The sequence below is a fragment of the Desmodus rotundus genome, chromosome 13, assembly GCF_022682495.2.
Source record: "Desmodus rotundus isolate HL8 chromosome 13, HLdesRot8A.1, whole genome shotgun sequence".
In the NCBI taxonomy this organism is placed as follows: Eukaryota; Metazoa; Chordata; class Mammalia; order Chiroptera; family Phyllostomidae; genus Desmodus; species Desmodus rotundus.
The window spans coordinates 53836897-53858474 of NC_071399.1; the positions used below are offsets into that span (position 1 = coordinate 53836897).

Sequence of the window (21578 nt, forward strand, 5' to 3'; positions counted from 1 at the left end):
ATGGAGTATGTATATTTTAAAATTTATATTAAATTTGTTAATATATATACCATCTGAAAATAATTTTTAAACATTGTCATTGAAATTGTAAAAAAGTAAAATCCATTAAATGACAGTGATCACATTTATTCAATCTGATTGGTAGACACGTGGATGTGTTTATTTTTCTGTCTACTATGTTGTAGGTTTAAATTGTCTTTAGAAAATAGAAATCAGAAAAACTAACCTCCATATAGAATTTTCCTATTTCTTAGGCAAATCCTTCAAATTGCTAAGGAAGTTTTTGACATGGTTGCATTTTGAGAATGAGGTTGTATTCTATAGACTGAGGAAATGTACATTAGAATATAGATCACACCAAGCTGCCATTTTTCAGCTGGAATGGTAAAATTCTATTAGGTCAAGGGTTAAGTGTATCTCAAAATTAGAGTAAACGGAATGAGTGGATAGTGCTGTATGCGTAACTTGTTCGGTACCGGTAGATCAGAGGACAGGAGGTTGGAATGATGTTACTAACCTGTACATAGACATAGTGATCTCTCTGTTATGTACATACAGTTCCAGGTTATATATACCAATCTACCTGTTCCTGTTGTCCTCTTTTTTAATCTTGGCAGATCAGGTTTATCAAATCCATTAAAAGTTTGGCCATCTGTAAAATTACATGCAGAAGTCACTTGTTTTTTTTCCCCCTTTATCTGGAAAAGCCTTCATTAAAGGAGTTATGACATAGAGCTCCCAATACAAGCCTGATTATCTTTGGGGAAAGTCTGACTTTGCATAGGGCCAGAGACCCTCTTTAGGTTATGTGGAGGGACAGCCCTACCTATTGCCTAGTGTTTGGCCTGGCTCATCTCCCTGCCAACTATTGGTGGCAAAGAAGCTGATGGTTATTATGAAGGAAGAATTGGTGAGGGGAGTATTTTTATTACTCACTTTTGCAGGATATTCCTTTAATGTCCCCTAGCCATTACACACAGACCCTGGGAAAACGTCTTAAAAAGAATAGTAACCAGGGAGGACGGGAGAGAGGGATAAGAGGGGATAACAGGGGCAGGACCATCAAGGAACTTGTGTAGTGGACACATGGACAAAGCCAAAAGGAGTAGGTTCGAGGGTGGGAGGTGGGGATGGGTGAGATGGGAGGGGATGGTGAGGTGAAAATGGAGACAACTATACTTGAACAACAATAAAAAAAAAAGTATGGATGAGATCATTGCATGGAGGTAGGAGATGGACTAGATGGGCTCCATAAATATTCAGTGATGAATTTTAGTAACTAGTGTTTACTGATGATTTTGTCCTGCACATTATTCTATATACTTTACAAGGATTTTCCTATTAAATTCTCCCAATGGTCTTATGAAGTAGGCACTCTAGTTCTCATTTTACAGAAGAAAAAAGTGAGGCTCAGAGAAGGAAATCAATATTTGTATTTATCCATTCTGTATATCTTTCCCCAAAATGTGATTGTGTTGAATTCTTTGTTGGGGGTAAAATTAGCAACCTCTATTTTCCCAGAAAGTACTCAATCTCCTAGAGCAGCCTTACTGGGGAAATAGAAAATTAGTCTTCGATGCATCTCAGTTTAGCTATGTGATCTTAAAAATTTTGCCTCATTTCCATTTCACTTATCACATAGCACATAAAGTATAAACCATTATATAAACAGATAGTAGTACTGTGTTACTGATATATTTTTTAAGCCGGGGTTACCATCAACACTATTTAGAGAATATTGATTAAGTAATGTCCTTTGATTTAGTGAAGTAAAAAGAAAACTAATTAGTGGTTTGCTAGAGTGTAAATTTTACAAGTGATATCTTCAATAATGTTCATAAATCTAATAGGCGTAATATTAAGTAAGTTAGTATACAGGCAGGATGTTTTTTTTAACACAGTGTCCAAAATTCTTAATATTAGGGCAGTTCTTTTTTTTGTGGAAAGAAGTATAATGTAGTGACTGGTAATTCATTTATGAGCTTAATATGTTTCTTCTGTTCCCCCCTAATGTAACACTGAGCCCTAAAAGTATGAGGGAGGCCCAGGGAAGTTGCCTGGGTGTTGTGGGGATTGGAGTTAAGGAAGGAGAATTTTCCTTTCCTAAGAGGTGATATTTTAGGTGACGGTTGAAAGATTTTTTGTACTTTACAGTTTTGTATGATGTGCACTTCTCCCAATACACTTCTTCGTATGGCCCATAAAACTACACAAGAACACTTAGGAAAAGCTTCCATTTATGTTTAAGAAAGCAGCTACTGGGAAGCTCAAGTAACTGGTAACTCCCCACCCCCTTCCCTGCCTCAATATTTAAGTACATTTAGGAATAATTTGGTATTAAAGATTAACCTGGGAGATTTTTTTTAAGTTATTGATTTGTGTGCATCCAGATTAACTGCCTACAACTTTGACATAATACTGAATTCTGAAAATTGATATTTCTTGTCAGTTACTCAATTGTTTGGATATGTACGGTAATGAAGGCAAATTTTATGACTTGGATACTAAACAAAATCATTTGGCTTTTTTTCCCTGTTTTCTGTTTTCTTTTCTTTTTTCAATATTTGAGAATGACTGGCTGCGTTCTAGAATAAGCCAATAAACTTGTCACTCAGGATTTTTAAAATCTGGCAGATTCATTCTGTGGGGGAGCGCTCTCCTTTACCATTATATAACATGTTGTTTGTTTTGATATTGTTTGAGTTGGAGTTGTTAGATTTTTTTTTTTTGAATGATTCTAATTTCTGTCATTGCCTCCGATCAGCTAGCTAGTATAATTTTTCCATTCTGGAAGAAGCTTTGTTATAGCTGAACTGCCTCTATTCAAGAATGCCCTGCCTTATTTTATTCAATGATTCATATATAACATATAAGATTCTTGTCAAAAGTTCACCTTTTAGAAGTAGGAATTGCCTCTTTAATTATGATTTTACTTAAATATTTGTGTATAGAATCTACATGTTTAAAAACATTGATCAATCTAGTAGTGACTGCTGTGATATTATCTAGTTAGTTTGTAAATAAACATTTAAACATGGTTAAAATTAACTATACCTCCCCAAAGCTACTTATTTTTCTTTTCACCTCATAATTGATTCTGTTCACATTTAGCCAGACACACACATACAACCTACCAATATGTTGAACTTTTAAAAGAGGCACTCTAATAACAAAACTAAAATTGTTTTCAGTGACTAGTTTACTTTTTGAGATTCATGGCCAAGTTGTAATTTATCCTTGCTGAAAAAATGAAAATCTGGGCAAAGACTAAAGAAGGCCAGTCGCATGAAAGACCTTAACTGGGATTAGATTTAACTAAATCAATTCCCCAGGTGTTTACAATGGAATTTTAAACATTATCTTGAGGAACTCTGGAGAACAGACCATTTCACTAAGACCTTTCTATTTTTCATGGTGCTGTGCAAAAGAGAAGCTAGGTGTCCTCAGAAACACTTATCTTTACTGGAGCCAACAGAAATAGTTCTGTAGTTCTCATACAGTGTTCAAACATAATGTATTTTAAACCCAAGCTTTTAAGTAAGTTGAAACTTTTATTATGACTGTAATTATCTGTACCATCTGTACTTGTAGTCTATTATAGAGGTTATGCTTGTGGACTCTGGAGTCAGATTGCCTGGGTACAGATTTCAGCTCTGCCTCTTCTAGCTGGTTGACCAGTGTCAACAAAACAGCATAATGTGATGGGGATCAACTGGGATAAATCATATGAAGTACTTAGTACATAGTACTTAGTACACATTCATCATCACCACCACCACTACCACTAGGAATACTATTTTGTCTTTATTTTATTCTACTTTACTCTATATTATTCTATTTTATATTATATTAAAGAACTCTCAAAGAGAGAGAGTGGAGGACACTTTACATAGCATTTTAATGAGTTTCCTTTTAATTAGACTAATGAAGTACTTTGACTATGTTCATTGCCAAAGATTTTAATCATTTTTGTCTTGTATGTACTAAGCCACTGATGGTAACATAATATTTATCTACATCATGGTATTTATAGAAGGTGCATAATCCATAAACACCTAGCATATTGAAGACAGAGAGCCATTGGGAAATGAGGGGACTGATAGAAGCACACTGATAGTGTCCTTTAGATATTAATCTCTGTGCCAAGAAAATGCTACCTGCTCTAGTCTTGAGTAAAGTGTAAAAATAACACTGCCTAACATTTTGTAGAGCCCCTTATAGTTTTCAGTCTTCTCCACCTTGGTTCTTGCTGAAAAAATGAAAATCTGGGCAAACACCTTGATTCTCACAAATCACCCTGTGATATAATATTCTTCCCATTTTCTTTTTCTATTTTTTAATAGCTTTATTTACATACAATTCACATAATAATAGCTTTATTGACACATAATACACATACTATAAAATTTACTCTTTTAAAAGTGTACTGTTCAGTGGTTTTTAGAATAATTCACAGTGTTACACAACTATCACCACTATCTAATTTTAAAACATTTAATTACCCCAAAAGGAAACCCTTTACCCTCTAGTAGTCACTTCTCATTCTTCTCTTCTGAGTCATTGGTAACTACTGATCTGCTGTCTCTATAGATTTGCCTATTCTGAACATTTCATATAAGTGGATTATGTGTCCTTTTGTGTCTGGCTTCTTTCACTTAGTGTGATGTTTTGAAGGCTCATCCATGTTGTGGCATGTTATCAGTACTTCATTTCTTTTTATGACTGAATAATATTCCATTGCCTGGATGTACCACATTTTGTTTATCCATTCATCCATTAATGGACATTTGGGTTGTTTCCTTCTCTTGGCTATTATGAATAATACTGCTATAAATGTGCATATACAAGTTTTTGTATGGGCATATTTTTAATTCTCTTGGACACCTAGGAGTAGAATTTCTGGGTCACCTGGTAACTCTATGTTCAACCTTTTGAAGAACTGCCAGGCTATTTTTCAAAGCACATACACAGTTTTACAATTCTATCAGCAAGGTATGAGGGTTCCAATTTCTCTACAACCTCACCAACATTTGTTATTGCCTGTATTTTTTACTTTGGCCATCCTAGTGGGTGTGAACTGGTATCTCATCATGGTTTTGATTTCCCTAATGACTAATGATGTCAAGCATCTTTTCACAACCTTATTGGCCCTTTGGACAAATGTCTATTTTGAATCTTTTTACCATTTTAAAATCATCTACTCTGAACACACATCTCTTATCAGCTATGTGATTTTCAAATATTTTCTCCAATTGTATGGATTGTCTTTTCACTTTCTCTTTTTTCTTTATTTATATCATTTTTTATTTTTCAATTACAGTTGACAGTCTTATGGGAGCTCCCTTTTAGGTAACTAACTCCTTTTCTTCTGCTGCTTTTAAGGTTTTCTCTTTGTCTTTAACTTTTGCATTTTAATTACAATGTGTCTTGGTGTGGCCTCTTTGGGTACATCTTTTTTGGGGGAGACTCTGCACATCCTAGACTTGTATGTCTGTGTTCCTCACCTGATTAAGGAAATTTTCTATCATTTTTTTTTCAAATTGGTTGTCAATTTCTTGTTCTCTCTCTTCTTCCAACCCCCTAATGATGCAAATGTTGGGAGCGGGGTTGCAACTCTTGAAGTTGTCCCAGGGGCTCCTTACAACTGTCTTTATTTTCTTGGATTCTTTTTCTTTTTGCTGTTCTGATTGGGTGATTTCTGCATCCTTATATTCCATATCATAGATTTGATTCTCAGCTTCATCTACTCTACTCTTGATTCCCTGTAAATTATTCTTCATTTCATTTAGTTTGTATCTTCATTTTTGACTGGCCCTTTTTTATGCTGTTGAAGTTCTCACTAAATTCATTGAACATCCTTATAACCAGTGTTTTGAATTCTGCAGCTAGTAGACTGCTTGTCTCCATTGTATTTAGTTCTTTTCTCTGGAGTTTGGTTCTGATCTTTCATTTGGGCCATGTTTCTTTGGCAACCTCTGTGTGTTTGTTTCTGTGTATTAAGTAGAGCTGCTATGTCTCCCAGTCTTGGTAAAGTGGTCTTATGTAGTAGGTATCCTGTAGGGTCCAGTGGCGCAGCCTCCCCTATCACCAAAGCTGGGCACTCAAAGTGCACCCCACCATGTGGGTGTGTACACCCTCCTGTTGAGTTTTGATTGCTGTTGGCTTGTCAATGGGAGGAATTTATCCCCAGGTCTGTCAGCTGCAAGGACTGGCTGTGACCACTGACCACCATGGAGGATCAGCTGTGCAGGGACCCACTCCACAGAGCAAGATTTAGATCAGCAGTGTTCTGATCCCTGCTGAGTTCACCTCTTGAATGTGTTGCTTGTGGATGTGGTTCGGTGGTGCTTTGACATGGTCTAAAGCTGTCCACAAGATGCACTGGCTCCAAGGCCTTCCCAGAATTGCAGTCCAAAGTCACTTGCTACCTATGCCCTGCCTGGGGCCACTCAGCATGAACTACAAAGCAATCTGCAGATGGCTGCTAGATACATGTGCTAGTCTTGGAGGTGTTCAGGTGAGTCCAGGCTGCAAACCAAGGCAGGCTGTTGCTAGTGCCGGGCCCGCGGCCATTTATCGTGAGGTACAGAGCACAATGTGGCAAGATGCTCCTTGTTTGAGAGATTTTAGGAAAGTCTAAATGATGAGCTAAGACTTGCCATTTGTGTGGAAAAGCCACTGACAAAAGTTGGTTGGGGTGGGGTCTCAGAATCTCCAGGGTGGGGCAAATAGTGTGATCCAGGTTGATATTCAGATATGGCCCCACTTACTGACTTTGTTGTTTGGCGTGATCAGAAAAGGAACAATGGCCTCTGCTAGCACATTTGTCTGGCAGAAAGTTGCCTCCCCTAGGTATTACATTGATGCCAGACAATTTAGTCTCTTCTCATATGTTCCTGGTGACTTGTGAGCTACTGCCCCAGTGCCAGAGCTTAGAGGGAGTGAGTCTCTGTTAGTCCATGCATGAGCCCTTTAAGAAGAACTGCCTGGGATCCCAGAAGCCCTCTTCTATCTCAGCCACAATTCCTGATGATTTTTACAGCCAGAAGTTGTGAGGACTTCTCTTTCTGATACTGGAACCAGGAGTTGGGTGACCTGGTGTGGGGCTGGGACCCCCACTCCTCAGAGGGACCTCTGAAATGAGATAGTCTGCTTGGTTTTTATTCATCACATTTGAGTATGGGTCCAGCCTGATCCACATTTCCACCCCTTCTAGCAGACTCAATGTGTATTCTTCTTTAATTCCCTAATTGTAGGACTTATGTACATCTAGGTTTCAAGCAGGTCTCAATCAATGGTGATTGTTTTGTACTGTAGTTGTGATTTTAATGTGGTTGTAGGAAGATGTGAGTACTGCATTTATCTATACCACCATCTTGACTGGAAGTCTTCTTCCCATTTTCAGTTGTAGAATATTATTTCATTTATTGCTGGCTAAGTAGAAGAACTACTGTTAGAGTTCTGTAACAGATTCCTAGGGCAGGGTTACAAAGACATCCAGAGTATTGTTCAAAATAATCTAGGTTATTTGCTAAAGTTACTTGGATTCCAGTTCTGATTTAATAACATTCTTTTAGATAATCTTTTAGTTGATAATTTGTCATATTAGGTGTTTATTCCTTCATTAATTTTCTTGACTATACTTGATTTGTTCATTTACATTTCTATTAAGAGATGATGCAGAATTGTGTAGGTACTGGATATATTTCTTGAGTTCTGCATTGAAGTATTACTTAAAATTTGGGGATGGTAGCAATCAATATTTGGTACTTTGTTGAAAATGAAAATGCACTAGTAACAACAATGCCATCTAAGGAAATTGCCAGGGGAAAAAATCACCACTTGCATAAAACTGACAGGCCCAGAGTTCCATGGGTGACTTATTTTAAATTACAATGAATCATTTAAATAGTTTCAGTTCAGAGAGAAAAGTTTCCAAATTCATTTTTACAAAGCCAACATAACACTGATGCAAAAATCTGGCAAAATGGGGTTACACACATAAACTGTAGGCTAATATGAAGATATTTTGTTCAAATATAACAGCTGATATTTATTGTCTCTTACCTCTGCTTAGATCCTGTGGATGCAAAGCATTTTCTCATTTGATTATCACAATAACCCTGTATAGTATGACAATTTTTATTATCCAGATTTTATGAATAAGGAAAGCCTTTATAGAGAGGAATCTCAGACAGCTTGAATGAAGGAATAAAATGTTGCTTCTAAACACAACTGTAAAGTGACAGCATCTATACTGGAATGGAGTCTTTGACTCAAGAAAGCCCAAACTCTTAACCATTATGCTAGGAGAGATATGAGATAGGAGGAATCTTGAAGGAAAAAGAGAATTTGGAAGAATGTTAAGTTAGTTGTTGTTTATAGTGATTATGAATAGGGTAAGTAGGATTTTTTACTTTCTATTAAATATATTTACATGTTAAAAAATTTTTAAATTATATTCATGTACTACTTTTTTTTATGCAGGAAAAGTGTGTTTTATGTTAGACCAACATACTTGGCAATATGTATTGCAGCTACATAGATTTTTCTGAATAACTGCTAAAATTGCTTTTCATTTTTTAAAAAGATTTTTATTTATTTATTTTTAGAGAGAGGGGAAAGGGGAGAGAAAGTGAGGGAGAGAAACAAACATTGATGTGCAAGAGATACATGGACTGGTTGCCTCTTGTATGCCCACAACTGGGGACCTGGTGGGCAACCCAGGCATGTACCCTGACTGGGAATCAAACCAGTGACCTTTTGCTTCACAGGCCGGCACTCAATCTACTGAGCCACACCAGCCAGGGCTGCTTTTCTTTTCTTTTTTAATAAAGAATAGAAGGGATGAGTTCCCATAAAAAGAGTTTATCAACAGAAGTATTCTTGAGTTCCAGCCAAGATGGAGGCATAGGTAGAAACGTTTTGCTTCCTCACACAACCAAAAGAAGGATAACAACCAATCTAAAAACAATAAACACCAGGAAGTGCCATAAAATCAAATTGAATGGAACTCTGACAACCAAGAAACTAAACATTCACCCAGACTGGTAGGAGGGGTGGAGAGGGGAGACAGGCAGCTGAGTGGAGAGGACGCAGGGCAAGGTGGCAGACCATGTGGGCAAGGCAGGGCTGGCTGAATGAAACTAAAGACTCAAAGCTAGCTGTAAACTACTGCGGGGATTGCCCCAGTGGGAGAAACTCCCAGTCTCACAGAACATAGTTCTCTGGAAAGTGGGGCTACAGCAGAGCCAGCAAACGGCATTGTTTTCTCTCTGACCCCTCTTGCACAGACAGCGCCACAACACAGAAAAGAGGGTTGTCTGCCCTGGCAAATACCTGAGGCCCTGCTGCCTTACAACATAAAAGGTGCACTGAGACAAAGAAATATGGCCCAAATGAAATAATACATCAAAACTCTAGAAAAAGAGCTACGCAACAAGGAGATACACAACCTATCTGATGCAGAGTTCAAAACACTGGTAATAAGGATGCTCCCAGAACTGATTGAGCTCGGTCACCAAAGGAAGGAAGAAATGAACACTACCCAAAGTGAATAAAGCAAAATATACACGGAACCAACAGTCAAGAGAAGGAAACCGGGACTCAAATCAACAATTTGGAACAAGAGGAAGAAACAAACATCCAACTAGAACAGAATGAAGAAACAAGAATTCAGAAAAATGAGGAGATGCTTAGCAACCTCTGGGACAACTTCAAACACTCCAACATCCATATCATAGGGATGCCAGGAGAAAAACAAGAGCAAGAAGTTGAAGACTTATTTGAACAAATAATGAAGGAAAACTTCCTCAATCTGGTGAAGAAAATAGACTTCCAGGAAGTCCAGGAAGCCCAAAGAGTCCCAAAGAAGTTGGACCCAAGGAAGCACACACCAAGGCACATCATAATTACATTACCCAAGATTAAAGGTAAGGAGAGAATCTTAAAAGCAGCAAGAGGAAACCTACAAAGGAGTTCCCATAATACTACCAGCTGATTTCTCAAAAGAAACCTTGCAGGCAAGAAGGGGCTGGAAAGAAGTATTTCAAGTCATGACAGGCAAGGACCTATATCCAGGGTTACTGTATCCAGCAAAGCTATCATTTAGAATGGAAGGGCAGATAAAGTGCTTCTCAGATAAGGTCAAGTTAAAGGAGTTCATCATCACTAAGCCCTTATTATATGAAATGTTAAAGGGACTTATATAAGAAATAGAAGAAGATGAAAAACTGTGAACAGTAAAATGTTAACAGACCCACAACTATCAACAACTGAACCTAAAGAACAAAAACAAAAACTAAGCAAACAACTAGAACAGTAACAGAACCAGAGATATAGCGATCACATGGGGGGGTTCAGTGGGGAGAGGTAGGGTAAGGATGGGGGAGGGAAGGTGCAAGGAATAAGAAGCATACTTGGTACACATAAAATAGACGGGGAAAGATTAAGAATGGTATAGGGAACAGAGAAGCCAAAGAACTTATATGTACAACCCATATGAGGTCAGATGGTATTGGTCTTTCCCTGACTGGCTTATTTCAGTTACTATAATGCTCTCCAGGTCCATTCATGCTGTTGCAAAGGGTAAGATTTCTTTCTTTGTTACAACCAAGTAGTATTCCATTATGTAAATATTGCACAGCTTTTTAAAAAAGATTTTATTTATTTATTTTTGGAGAGGGAAAGGAGGGAGAAAAAGAGGGAGAGAAACATCAATGTGTGGTTGCCTCTCGCAACCTGGGTCAACCTGATCCTTGACCCAGGCTTGTGCCCTGCCTGGGAATTGAACCAGTGACCCTTTGGTTCGCAGGGTGGCACTCAATCCACTGAGCCACACCAGCCAGGGCTGCCACAGCTTTTTTTATCCACTCATCTACTGAGGATACTTGGTCTGCTTTCATAGCTAGGCTACTGTAAATCACACTGCAGTGAACATAGGGGTGCATATATTTTTTTGAATTGGTATTTCAGGATTCTAGGATATATTCCCAGAAGTGGAATTGCTGGTTCATATGACAGTTTCATCTTTAATTTTTTGAGGTAAATCCATACTGCTTTCCACAGTGGCTGCACCAGTATGCATTCCCACCAGCAATGTACTAGGCTTCCCTTTTTCTCCACATCCTCACCAACACTTGTTGTTTATTGATTTATTGATGATAGCCATTCCAATGGGTGTGAGGTGTTATCTCATAAAAACTTTGCATTGAGCATTGGAGATCTACTGTGCAGTCCTGGCTTGTTTTATGTAATATATAAATTTTGAAATCATTTAAAATGTACTTTGGAAATTCATTACAGTGGTAACTATTGGGGAGGGGAACTATATGGAAAAGGTCCAATAATATTGTGTATCTTGGAATATAAATATGTTCATATATTAATTTTCAAAAATAATTAAAAAATATATAGGAACTTGTTCAAAGGATATTAATGTTGGTTCATTTTGTTTAATGGCCACCCTAATATTGTGTGTGTATATCTAACTAGATGTGCTGTGTCTAGAGATTTTTAAAAATTTTATTATGATTTATATGAGTGAATGAAGGAGTACCATCACAGTATTTGATCTGGTCTCAGTCTCATCCACTCAACTGCTCTCCTTTCACCTCTGCCCCAGAACAATGCTCAGAGCAGAAGGAGCTACACAATAGTGAATTGAAGACATTTTGAAATTCTGTTTCTCCCATCAGATGGACTTCTGCTTTTTAAACTTTTTACTGAAGTATAGCATAAATACAAAAATATACATAAATCACAAATGTATCATTTGATAAATTTGCACAAAGTGAAAATACATAGATATCCACCTTTTGGTTTTAGTTGACACTAAATGGTTGTTGCTGAGAGTAGATGGTTTTGTTTGCTATTTTTCTGTAAAAACTATTGTCATTAAAAATACAACAAGAACAAAAACTGTGCCTGCTAATACAAAATTGTAGCAAGCCAAGTTCCTACCCCCACGTTTATTGAAATATAATTTACTTATAACATTATCTGTATTTAAGATATACAATGTGATGATATCTACATATAACTGGTAAGCCAAATTCTAAGTGTTTATTTCTATCTAAATCAAATATTAAGGACTTTGATCATTTAAATTTTTACTGAATACTTACAATATGCCATACCATACAAAAATGATAAATTTACATCATTTAATTCTTACAATAGCAGTACAAGATAGTGTTGTTCAGATAGACATGAAAACTAAAGCCTAGAGAAGCTGAATAATTTTCCTTTCAAACACCCAGAGCATGCATGGTGCATTCTAGCCTATTTTAAAGGTCATTTTTACCCTAGAGTCTGAGCACTTACTGTTATATTCTATTTTCACTATGTGTATGTCTAGTGCATTTGCTCTATGGTAAATGTGGTCAGATTGTCCTGATAGAGAATAAGGTATTGATTGGGTTTTTGTTTTTAAAATCAAAGGTGAAGGAAGTCATTTCAAACAGTGTCATCTTCTGATGAGGTTTCAGGACAGCATTATGATTGGAAGAGAGGACACAGGAATTCATTTCAGAGATGTGTTTTTATAGCAAGTGCACTGTTTAGTTTGCATGTTAATTTGGTGGCCTTGGGTTGGGGACAGCTATTGAAAATTATGGGACAAGTAGGGCCCCCGTGCCACTTTTGGTATTGCCTTTTCTTGAGGCAAAAAGATGATATAAACCACTGGAAAGTATGCTCATTTTGCACCTTTCTTAAAAAAGGAATATATACATTGGGGAAATTTTTAGACTGTTCTTTACCTAGTTTTCTTTCAGGAAAACATTTGATAGCTATTTCATTTTAAGCTATTTCATAAAGGACCTTGTCAGGCAGGATGTTTTGCAACTGCATACCAGATTCATCTCTGTTAGAGAAGCTTGGCAAACATGTTATTTCAAAGTACTTTTGCTTTTTATATCCAAAAACCTATTGAATAAACTTATTTAATAGAGTTGGAGTAATGATCTATAGTTTCTTAAATATCCACCTAAGGCCTTGAAAAGTGGTATGCTGAGGAAGCAAGCAAGTCTAGTCAGGGTAGTCACATATTGTACTATTTACAAATTGGTCACTTTCCTTCTCTTTTTGATGGTATTGCCACATATGTCATCAACTGTACCACATGTCAGCTATATAGTGAACAATGTTGAAATTTGGGGAACTGTCTCTGTTTCCTGCTAAAACTTGGTTTGATCTTTATTATTGCTTTAAAAATTGTTAAAATTTAGCCTTCAACTCTTGTCCTAAATTTACCTGAAATTAACAGGAAGGAAAACTGGTATGTGTATTTTTTCTTTCTGGAACTGTTGAGACCTTCAATAAAATTATAAAACAGTTGAAAGTCAGTTTATCACTACAGTTTAATTTGGCTATAGAAATTGAGGCTTTGAAAACTCTGATCTTTGACAGATTTTAATCCCAAAAAAGTTTTTCTGTTCCCACCCATCATTTGCAATTTATTTTGTTCCTATTCCAAAAACAAATGGAAAAATAATCTGCAAGTGCCAGACAGCCAGAAATCTCATAATATAAAAACTTTGGGGGTTTCAGGGACATTGTACTAGTATCTTAGACACTGGCATAAATGGGGTTGACTCAATTTAGAAAATGCAGTTTTGAATCTTTTAATTCTTTAAGGCAGTGGTTCTGAACCCTGCATGCATACTGGATTTATCTAAGAGCTTTTATAACAGGCCCAGTAACAAACATCCCCAGATACTCTGATTTACTTGATCCCATGTAGGGTCAGTTATTGATATTTTTGGATGTTTCCCAGTATATAGTAAAGGTTGATAACCACTGGTGAAGTGTACTGAGATTCCCTGATTGAAATAGAAGGTAATAGAGAGAAAATACTTAATATGATTTTTTTTCAATGAGGAGAGATGTTTCAGTTTTAGAGATGTTTAGATAAATATTTTTTTTAAAGTAGCTAGCCAAATGAAATGCAGTATTTTTCTTAGGGAATCAATGATGTGTTAACACCTTCATGTCTTAAAAGGAGGTTACAGATTTTATTGTTAAGTATTAGGAATGCAGCCATTTTGTGAATACCTCTGACCTTCCTGAAGTTCTTTTAAATAAATCTTGGAAAGGGGTCTGGTTGAAATGACACAGAAAAAACCTAGGTGTGTGGATAAGGTTTGGTATAATTGTCAACACAGAAACTTGAAGATGTAAAGTCTAATCTCAATCTAGAAATATAGTCATCTTTCAGTATCACTGGGGATTGATTCCAGAAACCCACCCACCGTCCCCCCCAACACATATACCAAAAATCCAAGGATGCTCAAGTCTCTTATACAAAATGCCATGTCTGCATATAACCTATGCACATCCTCTCGAATGCTAATCATTGCTAGATTGCTTATAATACCTAATGCAATGTAAATTCTATATAAATGGTTGTTACACTGTAGCGTTTAGGGGGAAAAAGTTTGTACATGTTCATTAGAGATGCAGCCATTGCAGGTCTTATAGCATAGTACACATCAGCAACAGCGGAACATTTTTTCCATGGTATGTCCCATCTGCAGTTGGTTGAATCCACAAATATGGAACCCACAGATATGGAGTGCCAACTGTACTAATAAGAACATATATATCTTTATTTCTGTAAACTACAGAAGTTATTTAGGGTGAAGAAAACCAGTTGTCAGTTGAAAGTTAAATTATGAATCCTGTTATGGGTTAATTGCCTCTCCCCACCTCCAGATTCATATGTTGAAATCCTAACACCTAGTATCTCAGCATGTGAACTTATTTGGTAATGGGGTCATTATGGGTATGATTGGTTAAGATGAGGTTATACTGGAGTAGGGTGGGCCCCTAATCCAGTGTGATTGGTGTCCATACAAAAAGAGAAAGTTTAGACACAGACACATACAGGGAGAATACCATGTGAAAATGAAGACTGGAACAGATCCTTCCCTCATAGCCCTCAGAAGGAACCAATCATGCCAACACTTTGATGTCATACTTATAGCTTCCAAATTGTGAGACAATAAATTTTTGTTGCCTAAGGCACCTATTTTGTGGTACCTTGTTATAGCTGCCCTAACAAATTAATACAAGTCCCAATATTTCATTTATTTTTAAAATTTAAATCTAGGAAAATCCAACATATGAAATTTTGCCATGCCTTTGTTTAAGAGGTTAAGAACCATTTTTCTATAAGGAATTTTAGGATGTGTGGTTATGGAGTTCTTAGGTTCCTGATTCAAACTTTAGCCAGTTGCTAGTCAATCAGTTTAAAAGGCAGGAATTTATTATGAGCCAAGATCAACACCTGGAGTTTCTGGAGTGTGTATTTTCCTTCCATTTATGGTAATAGAGGGGAGAATTCTTTCCAGTCATCTGAGAGGAGTTTCCTAGATGTACAGGTGACCCTTGAACAACCTGGGGGTTAGGGGTGCCTACCTCCATGGGGGGTTAAGGGGTTAGGTCAAAAAAAAATGTGTATAACTAAAATTGGCCCGTCACATAGGCAGATTCCCAGCCACAGATTGAAAATATTGTATTTGGCTACTCTCAATCTGCAGTTCTTGAATCCATGGATGTGAAACCTGGGGAAATGGATGGACAACTGTGCATTTATTGAAAAAAACCACATATAAGTGGACTCGTGCAGTTCAAACCAATGTTCAAGAGTCAGCTCTATTTTGTATATACAAATTCAGATGTGTTACCTAAGATTCAAGAGTTGGTCTGTTTCTTGTATATGAATTAGTAGCATCCTTGAGAAATTAGAAGTGAACAATTTTGAATATATATCTTTTATTTCAGTGGACTAGAAAAGGATGACCAATGCTTTTCATAAGAGGAGCAAGTGTCTTAGAAGGAGAAGATAGTATGGCTAAATTGTGAGTGATCTTAGGAAGTCCCTGGGGCCCAAGAGGAACTGGCTATGCCCACAAGACAGTTTATAATAGATTCAGATTGGAGAATCCTGCAAAAAATAATATTGAAAGTCATACCTCAACACAACTTCTTCCCTCTTCTGTTTTTCTAAACAGAGCCAAGTAAATATGCCAACAAAACCAACCATGTTTAATGCTGACTCTAATATTATACAGGTAAAGAACATGGACCTGGAGTTGATTTAAATTAATGTTCTACCACTTACTAACTATATGACTTGGGGCAAATTATTTCCCATGTAAAAAATACATAACCCAATGTATCTTCCTTGTAGGATTTTAGGATGATTAAGTAAGGTGGTGATCCATTTACTCAATGAGCAGAATCCCTGGCATATATATTAAGTGCTAATAAATATTAGCTATTAGCTAATAGCAGTAGCAGAGACAGCAGGTAAGTGTCCAGCATGCATGCTACTCCCTCCCCCACTCCATTTAGTCCAGAGAATGAATCTCTTCTATTGTAATGTTATAAACTTAAGATCCATGTCTTTAAAATACATATTAACAAAAGAAAACCTGGAAGTGCCCTCCCAGGATCAGCTGATGCTCTTCTTACGTTTAAAGTGAGGAAAATAGGGGGGAGGGTAGAAGTGTGGGTGGGAGGTGGGACTGGCTGGGGTGGGGTGGAGGGAAGGGGAGAAAATGCAGACAATTGTAACTGAATAAAAATAAATAAATTAATTAAAAAATACTTTTATCACACACCCACACACAAAAAATAAAGTGAGGAAAATATATCATGACAGTAAGATTAGAGAAGGCCCCAGGTCTCCTGGCTCACAGTCTTTGTTTTTTACCACATGTGTCTAAATCTCAGAATCATGTGACTCTTTTTATTCTTAATTACGCTTTAGTTTCAAAGGAAACTAATTTTTCTCTCTACTTTTGTGCTTGACATTTTTATTGAAATAGCTTAAAAATCTTTGAACTGAAATGAAAAAATGAGTGTTAAAGCAAATTAGAAAATGGTTGATTATACATAGATTTCTCTGTTAAGGAATTAAAAACTGGTAACAGTGGCTGCCTCTTGGGAGGGACACAAATACTGGAGTACAAGTAGCTAGCATTGATTATTGTGGTATCTGACGAGGTGTTTCTGAGACCTACAAATTCTGGAGAATAATCAGTTCCTCCAGTTCACTTACAGATTAGTAGAGTAGAACAAGGAAGAAAGTAGTAAGTATATCTAGTTATTTGAAACTACATAGATTGAGATAAAATTTTGGAGATGTCCCTTGTAATGACCACATTCTTAGCACTTACTACTCAAATTTCAGGGACCAAACAGATTTGGATAAGAGGGAATACTTTGGTTTCATGTGGGTGAGGACTGCTCCTGTGAATTGCATTGATGTGCCTCTAATTTAGTGGGTGACCCTGGGTAAATTTCTTAACCTAATTTCTCATCTGCTAGTGGATGGAGATGGTGAGCCTTATTCTTACGTAGTACGTAGGGTTTTGAGGTAAAAAAATGAAATCATGTAAAAATCCACTGAGTTTCAGGTTCAGCCTTGCTGGAATACTAGGAGCTCAACTTGAACTTTTTGGAAAGAAGAGGAGAAATGTGTTAACAACTGCATGCTGTTCATGGTAGGTTAGAATGTAGTATTCATCTTTCAAAAAAAGAAAGGGAAGGGCAGATTCACCTATGCTTTGGCCACTTTATATGCTTTCCTGTGTATATGTGTGTCTGTGTTTTACAGTGTAATATTTGAGACTTCTACTTTCTGTTTAAAACTTAGGATTTTTGAGAGCCAGTTTACTTCTGAATAACTTCCTCTTTTCTGAAATAGGAAGAAACATTTTAAAATAAAATAATACAAAATGTTTAAAGGTTATTAATTTTAAATTTTAGAGCATAGCAGTCAAGAAAGCACCAATAGTAGCTGTTAAGCACCTCTAATAATCATGTATTTAATTATTTAGTGAAATTATTATGATAGAAGTAATAGTTAACTTCAGTGTGCAGTGCTACAAACATATTAATTTTTAAAAGTTGAGTCTGCTTAGTTATAATGAAACTGTAAATAGCTTTGTTAATGCAGCAGACTTACTCAAGGAAAATAACAAAGTACCTGAAATAATTATGTATGGGCAGTAAATTTTTCTTACATTTAAGGAGATAATAGGTTATGAGGATATGTTTTAAGAAACAGGATAGTTACATAGTCTCAAGCTATCTTCCCATAAGATACTTAGATACAAAGGGGAATCTGATGCAGAGTTCAAAACACTGGTAATCAGGATGTTCACAGAATTGATTGAGCTCGGTCACAAAATGAAGGAGGAAATGAAGGCTACACAAAGTGAAATAAAGGAAAATATACAGGGAACCTAAAGTGAAGGGAAGGAAACTGGAACTCAAATCAACAATTTGGAACAAAAGGAAGAAATAAACATCCAACTAGAACAGAATGAAGCAACAAGAATCAAAAAAATGAGGAGAGGATTAGGAACCTCTGGGACAACTTCAAATGCTCCAACATCCATATCATAGGGATGCCAGGAGAAAAACAAGAGCAAGAAGTTGAAGACTCATTTGAACAAATAATGAAGGAAAACTTCCTCAATCTGGTGAAGAAAATAGACTTCCAGGAAGTCCAGGAAGCCCAAAGAGTCCCAAAGAAGTTGGACCCAAGGAAGCACACACCAAGGCACATCATAATTACATTACCCAAGATTAAAGGTAAGGAGAGAATCTTAAAAGCAGCAAGAGGAAACCTACAAAGGAGTTCCCATAATACTACCAGCTGATTTCTCAAAAGAAACCTTGCAGGCAAGAAGGGGCTGGAAAGAAGTATTTCAAGTCATGACAGGCAAGGACCTACATCCAAGGTTACTGTATCCAGCAAAGCTATCATTTAGAATGGAAGGGCAGATAAAGTGCTTCCCAGATAAGGTCAAGTTAAAGGAGTTCATCATCACCAAGCCCTTATTATATGAAATGTTAAAGGGACATATCTAAGAAATAGAAGATCAAAAACTATGAACAGTAAAATGACACCAAACTCACAACTATCAACAAACTGCACCTAAAAACAAAACAAACAAAACAAAAACTAAGCAAACAACTAGAACAGGAACAGAATCACAGAAATGGAGAGCACATGGAGGGTTATCAGTGGGGAGGGGAAGGGGGAGAATGGGGGTAAAAGGTACAGGGAATAAGAAGCATAACAGGAAGGCACAAAATAGAGAGGGGGAGGTTAAGAATACTATAGGTAATGGAGAAGCCAGAGAACTTATATGTACAACCCATGGACATGAACTAAGGAGGAGGGGATGCGGTGGGGGGGGGGGGTGAGGGGAGGTTAAAGGGAGGAGGGGGATAAAGGGAAGAAAAAAGTTGGGACAACTCTAATAGCATAATCAATAAAAAGTCCTTAAAAAAGAAAGGGGGAAAATAGTAACTTTATAATGGATACCTGGTAGATATCACCCTAAGTGATCAAAGTTAGTATCACTAGTAATGGGACAAATAGTTGTTTTACACCTCCTGATATGATGTGTTTCAAAGGATACAACATTACTTCTTTGGTATTCTTGCCAGAAATGCAAACTGAATCTAATCATGAGTTATTATCATACAGACCAAAAATTGGGAGACATTTTACAAAACAAATTACCCATTTTCTTCAAAAGTCTCAAGAGCATGAAAGACAAAGAAAAACTGAAAAGCCACTCTAGGTTAAGGGCTAAGAAATTGTACCAGATTAAAAGAGTAGTCATTAAAGAAACATGATGAAGCCTATGATCCTAGATTGGATCCTGAACCAAATTCTTTTTTCATTTTTTAAAAAAGGACATTAATGAGACAATTGCAGAAATTTGCATAAGATATATAGATTGAATCAGTGGTCCCCAACCTTTTTGGCACCAGGGACCGGAAGACAGTTTTTCCAGGGACCTAGGTGGAGTGGGGTTGCGGGGGCAGTTGGTTTCAGGATGGTTCAAGAGCATTATATTTATTGTGAACTTTATTTCTATTGTTACATTGTAATATATAATGAAATAGTTATACAACTCATCACATGCTAGGGTTAGCACTTGGGCTTACCAAAACTGTGACTGAGACAAGTGGGCAGTATGGGGAAAGAGGCTTGGATGGAAGTGGTAAATAAAATAACAAGCAGGCAACATGCAGACTAAAATAAGTGTCAGATTCTGTCAAAGCCTGCCACCAGATGCAGCTGTACAATTGAAGTACATCAACTCACTTGCAACTCTAAGCCTGCCACCAGATGTAGCACTGGATTGTCACTTGCCACTCACTGATAGGGTTTCGATATGCAAACAGTTGATTTATTATGGTCTCAGTGCAGTCAATCCTCTCTGTTAATGATAATCTGTATTTGCAGCCACTCCCCAGCACTAGCATCACTGCCTCAGTTCCACCTCAGATCATCAGGCATTATATTCTCACAAGGAGCGTGCAGCCTAGATTCTTTGCGTGCGCAATTCATAGTAGGGTTTGTGCTCCTTTGAGAATCTAATGCTGCTGCTGATCTGACAGGAGGCAGAGCTCAGGCAGTACTGTGAGTGATGGGGAGCAGCTGTAAATGCAGATGAAGGTTTGCTCACTTGCTGGCTCTCTCGCTGCTCACCTCTTGCTGTGCAGCCTGGTTCCTAACAGGCCACAGCAGGGGTTGCGGACCCTGGATTAAATGATAGTACTATATCACTATTACTTTTCTGGTTTTGATCATTGTGCTACCTTTATATAAGATAATATTCATGTTTTCAGGAAACACACTGAAGTATTTAGGGTTAAAGAACCAATATGCCTACCTCTTTCAAACAAATCAGAAAAAAATGTAGGTGTAGAAATAATAATATAGAAAGACAATGATAGACATGATTATATGTTAAAATTACAGGAATATAGATAAAGTTTATAGGGGAATTATTTGTACTATTACAATCTTTTTAAGTATGAAATGTTTTTAAAAGGAGACAGTAAGTTAATGAGATTTGTCACTAACTGATTTTTCCTTTTTTTGCATCAATAGGCTGTTTATTTCATATCAGTCATTTGAGGGATGATGATTTACAGAGAAATGTTAAATAAAAGTGTACCAAATGAATACTACCATTACAAACGATAGGTGGAGCAATATAAAAGGAGTTGATAAATATCAAAGCATTTTTACTATATTTGAAAAGTAATTCTTTTATAGACAGCCCTGATTATTACTTAGTATTATGATCCATGTATACATTATATTGATACATTCAAAAAACTTTTTATATGCTTTTCACTCTTAACATTGAATTCTTTTCATGAACAGTTAACTGATTTTTCAGCAGGTTGTTCAAAACCCTTTCTGGGTCAGTTTCCTGATCTGTCAAATGAGGTGGCTGGATTAGATTATACTTTAAGGGTCCTTTCAGTTCTAAAATTCTGAGATCTTATTATTAGAAAGAAAATGAAAGTTAATTTTCCCATTCGAGCCAAAAGTTGTTGTTAAGTGTAGCTTGTGTGCCAATTGACAGTGCTGTGAGTTTATTAAAACTCACAGATATTTTTCTGTCAAAGAAACTTTTGTTGAGATTGTATTTAATTGTACATTTGTATGCAATTTCTCATGCATTAAAGATATTAGTAAACAATGTGGTTTAAAAGTATACTTTTGTAGAATTTTCCAGTTAAAACTT

General features: G+C 36.7%; 1 protein-coding gene across 11 annotated transcripts in view; it reads left to right on the top strand.

Annotated features, from left to right (window-relative positions):
- Positions 1 to 21578, top strand: part of ELF1 (E74 like ETS transcription factor 1) — a 134347-nt gene that overhangs the window by 87019 nt on the left and 25750 nt on the right. The gene's annotated exons all lie outside the window — the stretch shown is intronic.